The following is an 18,529-nucleotide window of genomic DNA, read 5'->3' as shown; positions in this document are numbered from 1 at the left end:
CTACCACCAGGCGGGAATAAAACCCACGCATTTCCTTACCGAAGTCGGGCGAGTGAACCCATACACCGTCAGGTGGCTTCATTTTAGGTTTATTTTATTTTAAATGTCCTTTGAAATGTATTAATGCATTCATTTTTTGAACCATGCATCCTCACAAGGTTCACAGGGGTTGCTGGAGCCTATTCCAGCTAACTACAGGAACCAAGTGGGGGACAACCTCAATCGGTGAAAACCAATCACAGGGCACAAGGAGACGGACAACCATTCATGCTCACAATCATACCGTGTAGCAATTTAGAGTGTTCACCTCCCCTGCATGATTTGGGGATGTGGGAGGAAACTCAAAGAAAAAAAACAATTAAGTTTTTGCAGAGGGCCGGAACAGATTTAAATTTTTCTGCCTTCATAAATAAAATCATCTTTTAGAAACTGCATTTTCTATTATTTCTTTCAGTTGAGTGTGTGATAAATATGCAAAGGAACACAGAAATCAGGAAGGGTGTAATTTTTTTTCACTGTATGATATATATATATATATATATATATATATATGATATATATATATATATATATATATATATATATATATATATATATATATATATATATATATATATATATATATATATATATATATATATATATATATATATATATATATATATATATATATATATATATATATATATATATATATATATATATATATACACATATATTATTATTTTTTATTTTTTCTCTGTTGTCTTGCAAATTATTTCTTGAAAGACAATAAGTGACTGTCATAAAAAGTAGACCTGGATCAGGGATGCTTGTCTTGTTTTTTAGCTGCTCAAATTGAGCTAAATGAGAATTTCAGCCTTGCTCAAGCACTGTTCATAATTCAAGTGAGTATCCCTTTTGTGTACTGCTTATATGTATGTAGTATGATAACATTTCTCCAAGTCATGAATTACTGACTGGAATTAAAAAAAAAAACACTTTTATATATTTTGTGTATCATCCTCGCAATTGAATAACCTTATAACTGACTAGTACAGGTGTGCTTTAGGGGACCACTGATGGGGCTCGTTCCAACAACAAAGGAAGTCAGTTATAGGATCAAGTCAAGGCTTCGACATGCTTTTTCCACACACACATGCATACACACACACACCCTAGCGCGCACATCCGCACGCATGCACAATAAGGTGTGTCCCCTTTTCAGTCATGTTAAAGCAGTCAGGTATTTACGCTACTGCTCAGCTTATCAGATTTCAGGAGATCCCCGGAGGCGCTGTAACACAAAAAGATAGATAGTCATCCAGGCATGACCTCAGACATTGACACAAAACAACACACAATGCACTCACACACGGCAGATAAACAGCAACTCATGCATAACACGAGAAAAGATAAGCCAATGGGTGTTTATTTTTCTATTAAATATCATCAGAAAAAACTGTCAATGTCTTCAATATTTTCAAAATATGATTTTGAGAAGCTACAGTACTTGGATGTAGATTTCAGATCTATAATTCCACTTTTTGCTTTTTTCTTAGTAATTATTTTTGTGTAGTCTCATTGAGAAGAAGTTGTACATGTAAGTTAAGATTCTTTAGTGTGTGGGAGTGTTTTGGTTTTTAATTGTAATAATGTTTGGCAGGTGGGTGTCACATCACCTGGTTGTCTGTTATTTCGCCTCAGCTCTGCCTGGAGGGGCTGAGGACTTTTATTTGAAAGCATTTTCACTTCACCACCATGGCTAGAAGATAGAAAGTAGGGTGTAAAAAATGGGACCATTCAGCTAGAGATTAGGATGCACATCGGAAAAGATGATAAATTTCCGTTGCTCTTTGGTGATATTTTATTGTTCAACAATACATATTCATTCATTCATTCTTTTTCCAAACTGCTTATCCTCAAAAGGGTCATGGGGGTGCTGAAGCCTATCCCAGCTAACTATGGGAGCCAGGCGGAGGACACCCTGAATTGGTTGCCAGCTAATCCCAGGGCCCAATGATATCAACAACCATTCATGCTCACACTCATACCTAGGGGCAATTTATTGTTCAACCAGCCTACCCTGCATGTTTTTGGCATGTGGCAGGAAAACCGAGTATGGTAGGAAACCCATGCAAGCCCGGGGAGAACATGCAAACTCGCCTCAGAGAGGACCGACCTGAGATTAAACCAACTACCCCCAGACTCGACGCACTAACCTCTTGGACACCGGCCTGCTAAAAATACATATTTGAGAAAAGTTTAAAACATTGTATAGTTAAGAATGACAACAAACTTGATGGATAAAATAATGATTGGGTTGGTGAAGGGTCAAAGGTGAAATAATGTAGGTGACAGCTCATACTTTGAAGTTTTTCATGCAGGTTTCCCCGCCTTTCTCATCTTCCCTAAGGCATTCAGTTGTTTGCCTCCCTTTGCATTCCCACCCTTTTTCTTTCACTGTCGCTTATCTGCACAAGCTTAGAAACCAGAGTACTCGGTGAAAACCCACGCAGGCCCAGGGAGAACATGCAAACTCCACACAGTCACATCACACCCTCAACCCCAGAACAATGAGGCTGATGCGCAAATTGTGCTGTCATTATAAGGCTTCGAATTTTTTCACGGCTCCATACATATTTGTTCTTAAGTTAAATAAAAAATATTATATTTAAAAAAAAAGAATGTTCCCAGGCAAATACAGACATGATTTAGTATACACAGCTGGATAAATTTGTCAATTCCTTTCTAACCTGCACGTTTAGTGCTCCACCTTACATAATGTTTACTTTTTCCACATGTCAATTTATGTGATGATTCAAACAAGCACTACACCCTGTCACATTGTACTTGGTGCAAACAAGACTTTATTGGAGAGTTACAACGCTAGTGAGAAATAGATTGTTTTGTAAAAACAGTTTCTTAGCCTAAGGGATTGAACTGAGACATGTGCACCCCTCCACCCCCCAGTAGTCAGTTCAAGCTGCACCCCAGCATGTAATCACACGCACACCATACCCGGGTGTATGTTCCAGTCCACAGTTGATGTAGTGCGCTTCGATGTATTCGCAGATATCTCTTCCAACATTACCTGTCTCACGTGTATGACAAGTTGCTTTTAGATCACTTTCCAGGCAGCTCCTTGAGTGTCCCTGGTGTGTAAAAAAAAAAGCAGCCATTTTGAACCCTTTTGTCTCTTATGCAGAGCTGCAAAACCTTGACTTTCGGAGTAGCTTCCTTTTTGGGAGAAAAACAACAGAAAGAAAACAGTATGCCCACAGTGATGGCTGGCAGGCAGAGGGAGATAGAGGAAGAAGTTGCTCGACCAGTGACTAACCAGAATTAAGAACATATAATCAAACACTCAAAAGTATCGCCTCTAAAAAAAAACTTAGGCCCCTTATTTTATGACAAGACTGGGACTTAACTATTCCATCTTCTTCCAGTTATAATTTTATTCAACTACTCATGTATTAGTCACCTGATGGCTGGTTTACTTGTCTTGTTTTGGTGCGGGTGCGTAGAATAGATTCCTGGTCATTGGCCTCACGATTGGAAGTGCAAATGGTTGTCTGTGTCTCTATGTGCCCTATGCCTGACTGGCGACCAGTCCAGACTGTAGTCTGCCTTCCTCCCGAAGTCAGCTGCGATGGGCTCCAGCAACCCCTGCAACCTTTTTGAGAATGGGCGTTACAGAAGATGAACAAATTAATGAATACTAATTTATTGCCCATCTTGTTGATGTTGATGACTGAATTGAGATCTTTTAATGTACTGTAATCTGTCAGACTATTAATTGTGGGTAACACATAATGAAAAGGAAAGAATACTCTAAATATGGTGTATGTAGTATTGTATGTATGTAGCACTGGAGTACAAAGGCTTTTTTGCACCAGCAATAGCAGGGCACAGTTTGCCACGGAGAAACCCAGACTTCGGATTAGTGGCAGGGGGCTTCCTGGCGGTAGTGAATGTTCCATGGCTTGGTGTTGTAGCAAAAGAAAATGTTTGGTTTTCATAGCTTCTAAACTTGAGCCTCTTCACCTTGTTTTGTAGTGCACAATATGTGTAATTTTCTTTGTTTTGACTATCCAGTCTTAGAGTTTCCATAAGTTGCAGTCAAACAAACTGTTCAAAACCCATTATGATTTGGCTACTAACCTAGTTAATCTGTACCTGCTGAACACCGATTTTAACTTTTTTTTCAATCTATATCTTAATCTTGTAAAATCGTCTGGCCCCAATACCAGGATCATAATATCATGACTTCTGGATTTATTTATGTGGGGCAAAAAATAAATTTGAGGTCACAGCCATTATGTCATGGCTACTGTATAGCATTGCCCCAAAGACAGCAACTGAATCAGTCACAAACTCCAGTCCGAAAATTGCATTCTTGTGTTACCTATGGTTGTACAATAGCTTTTAAATTGTGTACCCTTGACACCAGTACAGTCTGGGAGTCAAATAATTAGCCACACAATATATTAGATTGTACCTGAAAGGACATAAATAGAGTGCATCCCTGTATGATAAACTGCCGGTTTTTCTTGCGACCCCATTGCTATGAGCTTCTCATTCGTCATCTCCACTCAAGTCACACCAACTTGTCTGACCTCATGCTCTTGTTCATGTGTTTCAAGTTGCCCACACATTGGACCACTAATAGCTCCCCACCCCCCACCCCCCATGCTGTGCTCTCGCTAATGGACAGATGGCATCCCATTGTTTACTGAGCCAAGGTACAATGCCTTATCGGCCATAGCAGCGGAAACTGGGCTAGAGTTTATGCTTGACCCAGCTTAAATCTGCCACCAAAAAAAGGAGGAGACGAAGGAGAGAGGAAAAAAAGAATAGCCAATTCCGAGATTGCATAAAAAAAAAGCTTCCACTGTCGTAATATGATTTTAGCTCTGTTTTCACCTCTTTGACCCTGGAAAGTGTGTGTGCTGCGATGGTCAACCACCCCCCACACTCGCCCTTCGTCCCCCTCCTCGCCCAGCGCCCAATAATCGAGTGAACTGTGACAGCCGCCATCATATATAGCCACACAAGCACACATATGCCTCGAGGCTACCACTTGATTTCTTGGCGATGGGATGCAATCAGCTCAGAGCCAATCAGTAACGATGGTTAATCAGCTGATCGATCAGAGGAGAGGGCTCTGTCTGTGGCCTCAGCCCTTGCTTCAGTCACTGCTGTAATCTCTTTTGCCAAAAAGTGACACTGACAAATGCCACACTTCTAAAAGTGGAGCCCAAATGACACTTGAGTGTTCTTTATGAAAAAGCGCAGGTGAATGATTTGAAAAAAGAAATGTAATTAATATAAAAGCTTGAAGCTAAATAATATAAATGTTTTTTCTACTAATTACTACTAGTAATTAGTGTATTACTTTTCCACTTAAAGGCTCTCTCTTGTATATATATATATATATATATATATATATATATATATATATATATATATATATATATATATATATATATATATATATATATATATATATATATATATATATATATATATATATATATATATATATATATATATATATATATATATATATATATATATATATATATATATATATATATATATATATATATATATATATATATATATATATATATATATATGCATATAAAATAATGTAGGTTGTGTTAGCATGATGAAATTTTACTCTCTCATATAGAAAGTAGGTATTTCTTCGTGAAGCAATACGGCCATATTGATCCTAAAATCTTGATAAAAGATTTATCAATATTAGAACATTTTCTGTAAAACATTTTTTTATTCAGACAGGGTCATTTGCCATTCACCTCACTAAGTAACATTCATGCACACCTATATATCTGGTATTTTGTCCTTTTTATTTATAACACCGTGCTGGTCGCCCAATCACTAGCAGGAATCATTAACTTTATGATCCCGGAAGGTAAGCGCTGTGGAAAATAGCCAGTCAGTTTAGCAAAGAAGCTATCGATGTCAAATAGTAATTAAGGAGTCAAGAATTGGCCCTCCCCATCAGTTCTAGCTGGTGGTGAGTTCCTCATTTTTGTGCCGCCCCTCGTTCATTATGGACTTGTTTCTTGAGGTTTTCTTAGTGTGCCTAACATTAAAAAAATGTAGGTCTCATGCCACCAAGAATGTTAAAAGACCAACAAAAACATCTGTGTCGCACACATTTTAGCATTATTAATCTCACAAGCACCAGTTTGCTTTCATTTGTTTCCAGCTTTTGATGTATATATTTTTTAGGGGAACGAAGGGGTTGGTAGGGATCTGAATCTAAGTTCTTTTGTCCTGCTTTGACAACCTGAAAAGACACTACATCACTACGACTGAGCATCTCTGTGTGAGCCCTTCTGACCCCTTGGTCCACCCTTCTTTTTAGCCCTGAGGGTCTAAGACCTGGGTAACTTTTAATTACCCACAGCCGCAGCTCTCCTCATCGAACACCACAAACTGGTCAACAAGCTTTACAACGTATCAAGGCATCAGTGTCTGAATGATAATAGGAAGCAGTGTAGGCGTGCAACCAAAGGTGTCCAAGGGGGGCATACATAGAGAGACAGGGATATCATTGGGCAAGACTGTTGGTTAATTAGCCCCGTATTAGGGGGAGCAGCCCTCCCCATCAAAATCTTCTGATGCCAAGAATGGCCATCAGGCATTATCTGTGGCCTCCTATTTTTTATGGTCTTTTGCAGACTACAGAGACAAGGTTGTTAAGCAGCATGGAGGGCATATGGTGCCATCATTGGAAACATGCTGATGTCACTCGGTTACACATTGACAGAGAGAAGAAAGACAAGTTTTAATGTCCACGCAAGAGGCTGCGTCGAGAGATCTTTCAAATCAATTGATTTATCATAATATGTTCTATGGGAAATAAAACTCATACCGCCGTAGCACACTTCCTTGCTTGCAGAAATGTTCGCAACTAAATTTGTCAAAATGAAAAGCAAAGCACTACAGTTAAAAACCATGCGGCCCAATTCAAGATGGTTCCTCTGTGGCCACTAAATGTAATCTACAGGTCCGGTTCACCCACTATTAAGTGACGCAGACATGGATCTTTCTCCACCCAGTTACCAAATGATAATGAATCATAATGTTTTATCTGACTTTTCATTAATTAGTTACTGTATGGAGACTTTAATTACTACTAAAGGCAGTTTTCTCCCCTATACCAAAGTTGTTAACTGCACTGGCTGATCCCCCAATGCAAGGTCACCACGATTAATAGACAATTCTTGATATTAAGAGAAATTATTCATTTATTGATTAATTTTTCAATCCACCTCACGAAGGCTCACGGGGGCTGCTAGAGCCTATCCCAGCCAACTTTGGCCAATAGATGGGAAGGACACTCATAACTACGAACAATTTGGATTGGTCAATCAGCACACCACACATGTTTTCGGGATGTGGGTTTGAAAAATTATTTTTATTTTTTCAGCTTTCAGCTATAGGCCTCAGTTTTCCTGTATTCAGTTTAGGCCAAGCATTTTTAATACAACCCTTTACAAATAACTGCGTATATTAACTAATTTTGACCTACTGCTACTGCTAATAGTTGTCTGGGATAGGCTCTAGCACCCCCCACTACTCTTCTGAGGATAAACAGAATGAAAATTGAATGAATTGATGCTGCTTAGGCAAATTTTAGTTGTAAGACAAAAGGAAAAGCAAAGGAGCAGGTTCGATCGAAACCGAAGATATTAACCATTTTCACAGTGACATTTAATTTTAAATTTAAAAATTCAAAACAGAACTGTAGCTAGATACTCTTCCAGTCAGTGTCAGCCAGGGATAATATATTTGACATTTGCTGGAGAAAAGGAATGAGCAACACTTTTCATCACGAGGACATTTTAGATCCTCACTTAGTATGAGAGGATTTGGATGCGTAATGTTATCAAATGCAGTAAAACTGTTGTGAAAATTGATTTGTTTAGTAATCCGCAAGAAGGATTCTCTGGACTTTATTGGTCCAAAACTGGTATGGTGTATTGCTGTAAAGCACCCCAAATATCTAATACTATTTCTTACACAATTAACAGAGGAATACCAAAAGAGAGTAGTTTTGTATTTTGATTATTGCTATTGAATTGACTGAATTATTTTAATTAACTTTCACTTTCCACATTGTCATTAAAGCAAAATACAGAACATATGTAATTCCAATGAAATTACCTTTCATCCATTCGATTTCTGAACCTAGGAGCACCAGGCAGGGGACACCCTGAATTGGTTTCCAGCCAATTGAGTGTTTAACCAGTCCACCCTGCATATTTTTGGAATGTAAGAGGAACCAAGAGTACCCAAAGAAAACCCACACAAGGATGGGGAGAATTTGTAAACACCACACAGTGAGGACCCACCTGAGATCGAAACTATCTGACGCATTAACCACTCTGCCACCAGGCATAATGGAATTAGCTGATTATTCTTACCTATAAGGAAAGTGAAAATTTCCTCAATCTATTTCGGTGCGCATCTCGAGGTGCAACCCAAAACATAAGATTTTTCTGCTAGTAGTAGTGTATCATTTTCTGCAACCCCAAAGTACCCTTGCAGCCATTTACATTCATTTGTTCAATTCTGTCCGGATTATAGGATTATTAGCAAAAAGCCACTTGGCCAAAGCAATAATTTTAGACACTAGAAAAGATATATTTGAATATTTATGTTCTGCTATTTGGAAAGCAGGAACATGAAAATGTTAATCATTTGGTCTGTTTTATAAGGTAGAACTTGTTATTCTGCCCTGGTTGCTACTGTAAATTACAAAATATTTTTTTTCTCTCCATCTATGTAGTAGTTCATGCAGATTAATCTTTCACACCCATCATGCTGTGACTGAAGAAGCCCGAGGCAAAAGAAGCTCACACTTTTGTTCTGTGTCCTATGACTAGTTATTTTTAACAAAAGTGGCAAAAACAGCTCATTTTCACCAAAGTCTCATTCTCGTTTCATAACCTCAAAATATAATCATGATTAAAATTTTCTGTTTTAAGGCGGAACAAAAATTTAATCAACAAAAATGAAAAAGTAAAAATCCCAAAGAGATTTGTCCTGTTGATTTCAGTAAATGGCCTAAAGAATATGAGTGTACAATGTGCATGTTTGCTTAAATGTGTTCACGTGCCTTGAGATACACATACACATAGGGTTTGCAAAGCCATTGTGCACGGGCTCGATGAAAGGGTCAGGTCATGTCAAAGGAGGTAAACCAGAAACAAGTCGAATATTGTTTTCCGCTTCTCTTTCCTCCACTGTCTGGAGACCTCACTGGCCACTGCTTTATGCCAGGGTGCGACCTTTCAGCTCAGGGAGAAGATGCTGTTCTCTCAGAGCAGCTGCATATGCTTAGAATATTAAAAACATCAACATTCGTAGACTTTGCTGAAAGAATGTTTACATTTGCAGCATTTTAAAAAAAAGAGGTTCATTTATTGCATTTAATTCACTTTTCTAAAATACAAAATTACAACATGTTTGTGTTTAATCTAATTTGCACCATTTTACTTTTGTTTTAAACACAATTTGCATGTACTAACAACAACGGACAGATTACAATCTAAATAAAAATTAAAGCAACACATTTATTTGTTCGTTAATTTATTTCAAACACCGGTTATCCTTGGTAGGATTGCCGGGAGCTGTAATCTATTCCAGCCCATTTCGGTCAAAAGGCGGACTATACTTTAGACTGTTTGCCAGTCGGTCATAGGAAAAACATAGAGAGACAACCTTTCACACTCACAATCATACCACCATGTAGGGAATCGTTCCTACGTTTTTACTTCAGTCTATTTTACTTTATTAATTACCTGATCTGGAATTTCTTTCCATCCTCATTTTGGACTTGCTGCAGCTTTTTCAGTATCTTTTTATTAAGAGATAAATTCTTATATCCACTTTTGCTTGAACAAGTCTAGTGGTGATACGTTTTGGTGTGTTTATATGAACTTTCCATTCACTGATTCGTTAATTTTCTTTACTACTATATTTATTCACTAATAAATGAGTAAGCCCTCAAGATAGACTAAACAAGTCAAAAAGAAAGGCACCGTCTTTGAACGTAAGAGGAGCCACCAACTTCCACAAAATAAAAAACTGAATTCATGGGACGATAGGAGAATTCTTAAAATCAAAATATGATGAACATTAAATCATAAATTGTACTATTACAATATTCAAATCGTAATACAAAAATCTTAGAATCCTTTTGTTGTTTATTTTTCTATAAGGTTAACCGGACGTTGTTTGGCTTTACAGGCTTCAACCTTTGTCGACTATATGTCTGTGTGAGCCATAAACTGTTCTTTGTGTAATATTAGGAGATTGAAGTAATATTGGGAGTAATAAAGTCTTAAAATCATGAGAATAAAAATGTTACATTACTCCGTTTTACATCACCTGAAAAGTTTTCCAGGGTCCGCAAACATAAAATTTTAGCTCGGTGAGAATCATTAGATTTGCGAATTATTTTTGAGGGATTATTTGAATAATGTTGAAAAAAACACTTTGATGAGAACGACTTCATATTCTAAATAACAGCAAAATAATTTTAAATTAGAGGATTTTCAGTTGGTGTCGTAATTTGGGCTTTTTTCAATGCAAAAAGTGTGCCGCGACTCAAAAGAGGTTTGGAAACACTGATCTATTCAATGTTATTTTCAGACACAAAGCTGACTAGCAAGTGTGGGAAAAGAACATGTGGTCGTCCACACCAACCTCGCCCACAATGATTTGCTTTGTCGGACCTCACCTCCCTCTCGCGACATCTCAGGCGCCACAGAGGGTTGGCATTGTACTTAATAAAATTACATTGGCTCTAGCATCTTGACTCGACTGGCTAGCGCAAGCTTGGCATGCAAAGGCGTGACAAGTTTGGATCAACAGTCTTAATTGCGATTAACCAAATGCCAATTATGTCAAGTAAGGTTATAATGAGCACGAGCTGCACTACTGTTGCACAGGATTATTGTTTACAAGAAATAAGTCTTCAGGGCATATCTTTGAAGAGGCTCAGTATTTAGCCGAGGGGGGAACAAACCCAACTCACAAATTCATTGGAGCATTTTTCCAACCTTCTTGATGTGATTTTGCCCCGTAGTGCAATTGTTCTATTTGGAAGGTATACCTGAAGAGGGTCTAGGGGATTGTTGAATGATTGGTGCATTTAAACGCAATAAATTTCAGAAATGTAGGGTAGAGTATATATGAGAAACCTCTTTTGAATTATCTATGCTGGGTGTTTTTAATATAGAATGAAAACAGTGTATGGAACAGTGAGAAAGGTTTTCAAAAATGAAGAAAAAAGTTATACCAATAAAGCTGAAGCCGTATTTGTGGCTCAAAAAATGCTGACTGAATCCAAGGCTTATGTGCGCACAAATTAGACTTATACTTAGTTCAATACGATAATTTATTTCAAAATAGAGAAAAGATAAACAGATAAAACTCTGAACAAAATGTATTTGAATGTCTATGAATATAATTCAATAAAGAAAAAAAACATATATTGCATAAAACGTGAAAAAACCCACTTATTGTGCCTGCCATTACTCTCTCAGGGCGCTACCATCTTACCACAGTTAGATGTGCTCTGACTGGCTAGACGCGAGTATCCTTTATACATGTGTTCATACTTGTGCCTACCATTGCTCGGTCAGGGCGCCGCCATCTAACCGTAATTAAACATGCTCCTACTGGCCTGACATGAGTAGCCTTGATACGTCATAACATGCCAGCACATTCCAATAGTGGTTAAAACTGATCGAAGGCCTTGTGGTCAATCATTAAAATATCAGCCTGGATATCTGCGTAATATGTATCTCATGCTATTTTATTGCACTCAGAGACTTGGTGAATACTACACCTCTACGGACACACTTCCTGGTTGTAGTGCTCCCGTGACATCCTTTTTGAATTTGTCTACATGTAGGAAACACCCTTTCGAAATACAGAAAGATGATGAAATAAAACAAAACTCCGCTTTGATTTTTTTCTTTTTATTTCTTGGTCGAAAGTGACACCTATTGTGGTAATATGAACCATCAAATAGATCGACTCATGTCGACATTAGAAGCAATATGGCCCCCACAACATTTTAAACTTCTGGTAAGAAAATTGTAATTTCTGTCATTAAAAAGCATCTGGTTCTCGTCTAGATGGACTTATTTTGTTTTCCAAGAGAGGCATATTAACTTCCTTATGATAAGGACCGAAATAATGTGCAATCCAGCAGTGTGATCCTTTCTACTCATACAGTCTCTCATCACATCTCATCTCATCTTCTGAACAGCTTTGTCCATTAAGCTCACTGGGGGTGCTGGAGCCTATCCCAGCGGATTCCAGGCCAGAGGCAGAGGACACCGTGAATCGGTGGACAGCCGATCGCTGGGCACAACGAGACAACCAGGCACCCTCACACTCATACCTAGGGGCAATTTAGTGTCCAATCAGCCTACCATATATGTTTTTGGAATGTGTGAGGAAACCGGAGTACCCAGAGGAAACCCACGCAGACCTGGGGAGAATATGCAAACTCCACACAGATGAACGTGAACCTGAACCGTGGACTTGAACCCAGGACCCCAAAGCTGTGAGGCTGACGCGCTAACCACTCGCTCCACCGGGCCGCCCTCGTTTCACACAGTATCTCAGAAATAAAACGTTTGAAGATTTTTTCTTCAAAGTAAAACATTTGTACTCCCTATTAAAACTATGAACATGGAGGTTAAAATTGTGAATCAGGGGCATCTTATAGGAGAGAAATTGTAAAATTCAACGATTTTAAGGCAATTTTAAGGGTGCAGCTTATACGGAAAATACGGTATTTTTTATTTTTTTTAAATTGTGTTTGAATGTTTTGTTCCAGAGTAATTTGGTTACTAGATTAAAGCCATATTGTTCTTATAGATGAATGGTTTCCCTTTGCTTGATGCTGAAACACACGTTAAGCACATGGCCATTGCCTTGACTGATGGCATGCTTTTTCCCCAAAGCTGCTGCATCCTGTGGGAGTCTCATTCCCCACTACCACCGTAACCCTCCCTAAGGGTTTCAACAACAGGTTGTGTGTACATGTGCAACTGAGTGTGCTGAATAAAAGTGTGCACACTGCAGCTCCCTTGGGTGGCAGGCCAGTTGTGACAGCTCAGGCCGCAGGTAATATCCCAGTGGCTAAAAGGAGAATTCCCTCAGGATGTTCACCATCCAGAGAAGTCTTTAAGGGGTGAAAATATGTTGGCCGGCACCCACTAACATGCAAATCTACGTGGTTGTACTTGTAAAGAATTCAAGTCATCCTAATTAATGGTAAATATTAGGTATAACTTCACTTTAACCCATTTCAGCAGTTAGTCTCTTTTGAGAGTTTTTTCAATTGGCAAATTCAGCATTTATGTGTGGCAGTGTAAGTTCAAAGGGCCAACAGACTCAAGATTCCTGCCTGATGCCTGCCAAACATGTCAAACTTGTTTTGTTTTTTTAACCCACCTAAACCAATTAAGACTTCCGTCTGAAACATGCGGACATCAAATAAGCCTTCGTCGAGGTCTAAAGTTGTACATTTATGATGGGTTCAGAGTTACTCTGCAGGTGTTCCCTGTGAATGTATAAGTTGGTTCAAATTAGCCCCGACCAAGTATGCAAGAGAGGATGAAAATCGTACATAATTGAATATTCACTTCCAAGCTGTACACTATTTTTTTTAAAATAGACATTGTGAAAATTAACAACTTGTGACAATGCTGAGAAGTTTTTTGAAAGGTTTTTTTATATATACAGAGCGCCGTGATATCGTACAAGATGGAAGAACACTGATTGCGGCAAAGTGTAAGCAATGAATACCTATGTCCCTTTTATCATACTGGCTGTGAGACGGGGTGTGTTTTTTCACAATATGTCGACAGTTCATATAAGTTTGAAGACAGCAATAGAACCGCATTAGTCTGGTTGGACATTCTAAATCAGTGGCCTCCAAACTGGCCTTCAAGGGCTGCTCTGTAGGGTTTTTATTCCAACTGATCCAGCACAGATCAGTCGATGAAAAAGGCTTCTTGTAAGACAAGGCATTGCATTTCTAAGACACCTGCTTGTGAAAAGGTGTTGTCTTATTTGGTTGGAGTAAAATCCTCCCCAACTGATCAAATAGTTGGTAGACATTGCTCTAAATTGTCCCTAGGTATGAGTGTGGTCCCACTTTGCTTGTATGAAAAGAACCGAACATTAATTACTAACAGCCACGTTCAAGTTGTAACTTTGACCTTAATGTCTGACACATTTTTAGACAGAACATGGCAACATGGTTTATACTTATAAATTTATATTGGGTTAAAACAATGTACCGCACTAACAAGAGAACCAATAAACATTGTTAAGACATTAATTGTCCCAGACTGGTTTCTATCCTATGGATTATTGATCAATCAATAAAGCAATAATATCAACAGCAAATGCTATGAATGCCCCAACAAAACAAATAGAAAATATTCAAATTTGCCAAAATTCTTTTCTGGCAAGTATGATGATATTTTTAATGTTCATGTGTCATGTTCCGAGATAATCATTGCATATTGGCAAGTATAGTAAGGAGTGATATGCATGGAAAATTTGATAAAAATGCACTGTTTACCATCACAATATATTTAAAGTGTACCATTTCACAAACTCTGGTGAAATCTGCGCCAAATCACTCTACCAGAGAAAAATCTGAGTTGTAGAAATAACTGGAAACTCAAGAGAGCCATAACATTATGTTCTTCACAAGTGTATGTAAACTTTTGACCACAACTGTAACTGTATGACCAGTCTCTTTCAGTCTAAGAAGCACATGCCACAAGAGCTGCATACAAAAACTAGTCGGCTCAAAGTTGAACATAGGTTAACAAATAAATATCTATATAAATTACAATACTTGCACATAGACAAGGAGTAATGTGATAGACATTGTCAACTGCACAGACTTATAGCAGGTGTTCGCAGCACATTTAATAGCTTCCATGTGCCTGGACATGCCCAAGCTTCTCTGAGAGTAAGTGAGCATTCAAAGGATGGATCAAAGTGGATTTGAAAGCACGATCTGAGAATGTTCCTTAACAGTCTAGACACCAGTGATTGATTCGGCTTGTTGAAGGAGAAGGAGAGGTGAAGAAATGATTGCCTGTGTTTTAAGCCAAGCGCACAATTTGAGTCAGTGAGTTGACTCGGTTAAGGAAACATTCCTTCTCGGGTGTCACAAGATAGTAAGTCCTCCCTAAACTTGCGTCACATTGCAAACACAAACAAGATTCTCTTCCCCTTGACGTTTCTCTATCAGGCTCCCCTTTATCACCCTTTTTATGAAGGGAGGCCTATCTTTGGACTATCATTTGACATCATTTACACATTCCTCCAACCAGATGCTCCCTTGTGATATGCTGTGTGTGTTCTCTCTCCTATGGGGCTCAATGGTTTGCTTTATTCCCCAAAACCCCCCCACACCCGCTCTGACAGCATCACTTGCACACAAACATATAGTGCATGCCAGTCACCATGTCCATTCAGCTGACGGAGACTGCTGGCTGAGGGCACCACATGATAGTAGGTCCGACCCCTCATAGAAAACCACCTTTTCTGTCCAAGGGGGAACAGACAATGCTTTGTGGCCCATATAGAGGGAGTCTACCCCGTCTATTAAAGGGACTGACACCCAGCTGCTTAAGCACGTCCTCCAAACTAAGGAGCATTGTTTTGAGCCTGCCTGGTATAGTCACATCCTATCCTTGATAGATCCCTAGTGATGATCAATGGCCCAACCCTGCTGCATGAGGCCAGGCTCTATGGCACCCCACAGGTCTCAAGACCTGGGCCCACTCATTTTGTGACTGATTGCCTGTCACTCCCCACCCTCTCCAAACCTGTGGCCTCGAAGTGGCACTCGTCTGGTACTCTCAGTTATAGCCACACAGCAGGTCACTGACTCCATGTCGCTGCTTTTGTCATCCACACTCAAACTGGCTGACTTTTTAATGGCTTTAGTAATTTTGATAGATTCAACTTCACGACCGCCTTTAAAAAAATAATGTTCTCCATCTTACCTGTCTGGCCCGATTATGTTCCTGGAGAAGGCCTCAGCCAACATGTCCATCAGAGGCACGGTTGCATATGGTTAGACCACTTGGTCATAAAGGTTATATTAGCAGTTTATGTACCCCACTGCAGGATTGTTAATGGCAAATGGCATTTACTAGGTGCAGCAAAGGAAGGCCATTCAATCCACTGTATGGTTTATCTATCATGTCAAGCGCTCCATAAAAAGCCCTCACTAATATCAAAGGAGACGCAACACAAAGGCTTCATCTACCCTTGGGCTATATTTAAACCCTCTTCTTCCATTCAGCAAAATGAATAGTTTATATTTTGAAAATCCGGCCGAAATTAATCAAATTTAATTTCTCTTTGCCCCGTGCCTAAGTACTTGCACATGGACACACAAGAGGCAAACACATAACACAGCGTTTCTGTGTGCACAAAAAATGAGACAACAAAGAGATCTGCACAGTGAAACAAACCCTATTAAAATAATTTCAAGGCTTTATTTTGCATATCTGTTTCTTTGAAATAGAACCAACCCTCCCCCAAAAATACAATGAATGATTTAGTATGCCTATTCGAATGTTTAACAACGTTTGATAGAAGTGGGAGCTCTGCATGGGTGTGTTCCACCAGGTTTAGTAGAAAGGGTTTTTGTATTTGGAAATGCTAAATTTATAATCAATGAACTTTTCTTGGAAAATTATTGTGTAGAATTTATGCAATTTCTTAGATGAGTAAGCGCTCAAATTTCTGTTCCTTTTACTTGGTGTTTATACGGTTTCATCAAAAGTGAAATTGTCTCCTCATACAAAGACCATTTTGCACTATGGTAATATGACAGAACTCAAAACTGAAGCAGGACTCAACTATTTTTAGTCTATTTCATAACACGTCAGCCTAACAGCTCTGGGTTCAAATCCAGGTCGGTCCACTTGTGTGGAGTTTGCATGTTGTGTTGCAGCCTGTGTGGGTTTTCTCTGGGTACTCGGGTCTGGATTTCACATTCCAAAAGTGTGTTGCCTGCACGTAGACAAATTCAAAAATGAATTGTGTCTGTGGTGATCTAGTTTTCACCAAGTCTCTGGGTACATGACATACACATTACAAAGGGATCAAGGCTGATATTTTAATGATCAACCGCAAGACCTTCTATCAGCCTTAACAACTATTGGGATGTGCTAATTTGGTAAACACTACGAAAGTACTCGCGTCTGGCCAGTCAGAGCACATTTAACTACGGTAAGATGGCGGCCTGAGCAAGCAATGGCAGGCACAAGTGAGTTTTTTCACGTTTTATGCACAAAAAAAATCGTTATTTTCATTCATATACATCAAAATAAAGTTTCTTTAGAGTTTTATCCGTTTATCATTTTTCTATTTTGAAATAAATAACCTTTTCAGCCGTATTGTCTGTCGTTATGTCGTTTCGTCTTTGTTACTTTGCAGTTTCCTGTATGTCAACTCTAATTTGTGTGCATATAGGTCGTACCCTTGATTCAGTCAACATTTCTTGAGCGACAAATACGGCATATATGCGAGAATATACGGTAGTTCTCTTGAGAAAAAAAACAACTGAAAACATATCATGAATCAGTAATCTATAGTGAAAATAAGCCAGGGGTGAGCAAACCGGGCCTCGAGGGCCCCTGTGGGAGCAGGTTTTAGTACAACCAATTCAGCACAGACACTTTGACCAATGAGATTTCTGCAGAAAATAAGAAGCACCTGACTGCTATCCACTGATTACACTTGTAGTACACCAGATTGGTGAAAAGGTGTCCTTTTTATGGGTTGGAATGAAAACCTGCATCAACTGTGGCCCTTTGTGGAATAGTTCGCCCATCCCTGAACTAGACAGATGCAACCTCCCACTACATTCATTCACTCATTTTCCATACCATTTATCCTCACAGGGGTCATATGAGGGGCTGGTTTTTATCCCATTAAACTACAAGCATCAGGGCAGGAGACAGACAACCATTCACTCACACACTCATAACTATGGGCAACTTAAAGTTTTCAACTAGTCAACTATGCAAATTTGGGGAATGTGGGAGGAAACCGGAGTGCCCAGAGAAAACTCACGAAAGCCAGCATGCAACATGCAAATTCCACACAGGAAGGTCTGAACCTTGAATTAAACCCTTGGGTGCAGCTCCATCAACTTTGACTTCCTGGCCTACAGCACAATGGGATTAAAACTGTGTCTCACGCTTTTTAGTACATTTTACAAAGAAAAAAAGTTGTAGCTCTGTGCAGTCTAATCTGTAGAATTTAGTAAAGTAACCCTTGACATAATACTGTGACTATACAGCTTATTCCCACACCTACACATGGACAATTCCATATCCATTTCAACTAATAGGTGCCTTGGATAATTACTGCTCATACACCATATATCATACCAGTCTATCTAGAAGTAAACGCACAATAATATTTATTTCTTAGA

The 18,529-nt window shown here is 38.8% G+C and overlaps 1 long non-coding RNA gene across 1 annotated transcript; it reads right to left on the bottom strand.

The window, feature by feature from the left end:
* Window positions 1–795: 795 nt before the first annotated feature.
* On the bottom strand, window positions 796–16,422 carry LOC144209736 (uncharacterized). The gene is made up of 5 exons (XR_013329223.1): window positions 16,083–16,422; window positions 3,464–3,655; window positions 3,074–3,134; window positions 1,662–1,744; window positions 796–1,276 (listed from the first exon to the last, which is right to left on the bottom strand). It is a non-coding gene; the product is annotated as an uncharacterized LOC144209736 (long non-coding RNA).
* Window positions 16,423–18,529: the final 2,107 nt, after the last annotated feature.

This window comes from Stigmatopora nigra, chromosome 16 (assembly GCF_051989575.1).
Source record: "Stigmatopora nigra isolate UIUO_SnigA chromosome 16, RoL_Snig_1.1, whole genome shotgun sequence".
NCBI classification, from domain to species: Eukaryota; Metazoa; Chordata; class Actinopteri; order Syngnathiformes; family Syngnathidae; genus Stigmatopora; species Stigmatopora nigra.
This window is presented reverse-complemented; position numbering and strand designations above follow the sequence as displayed.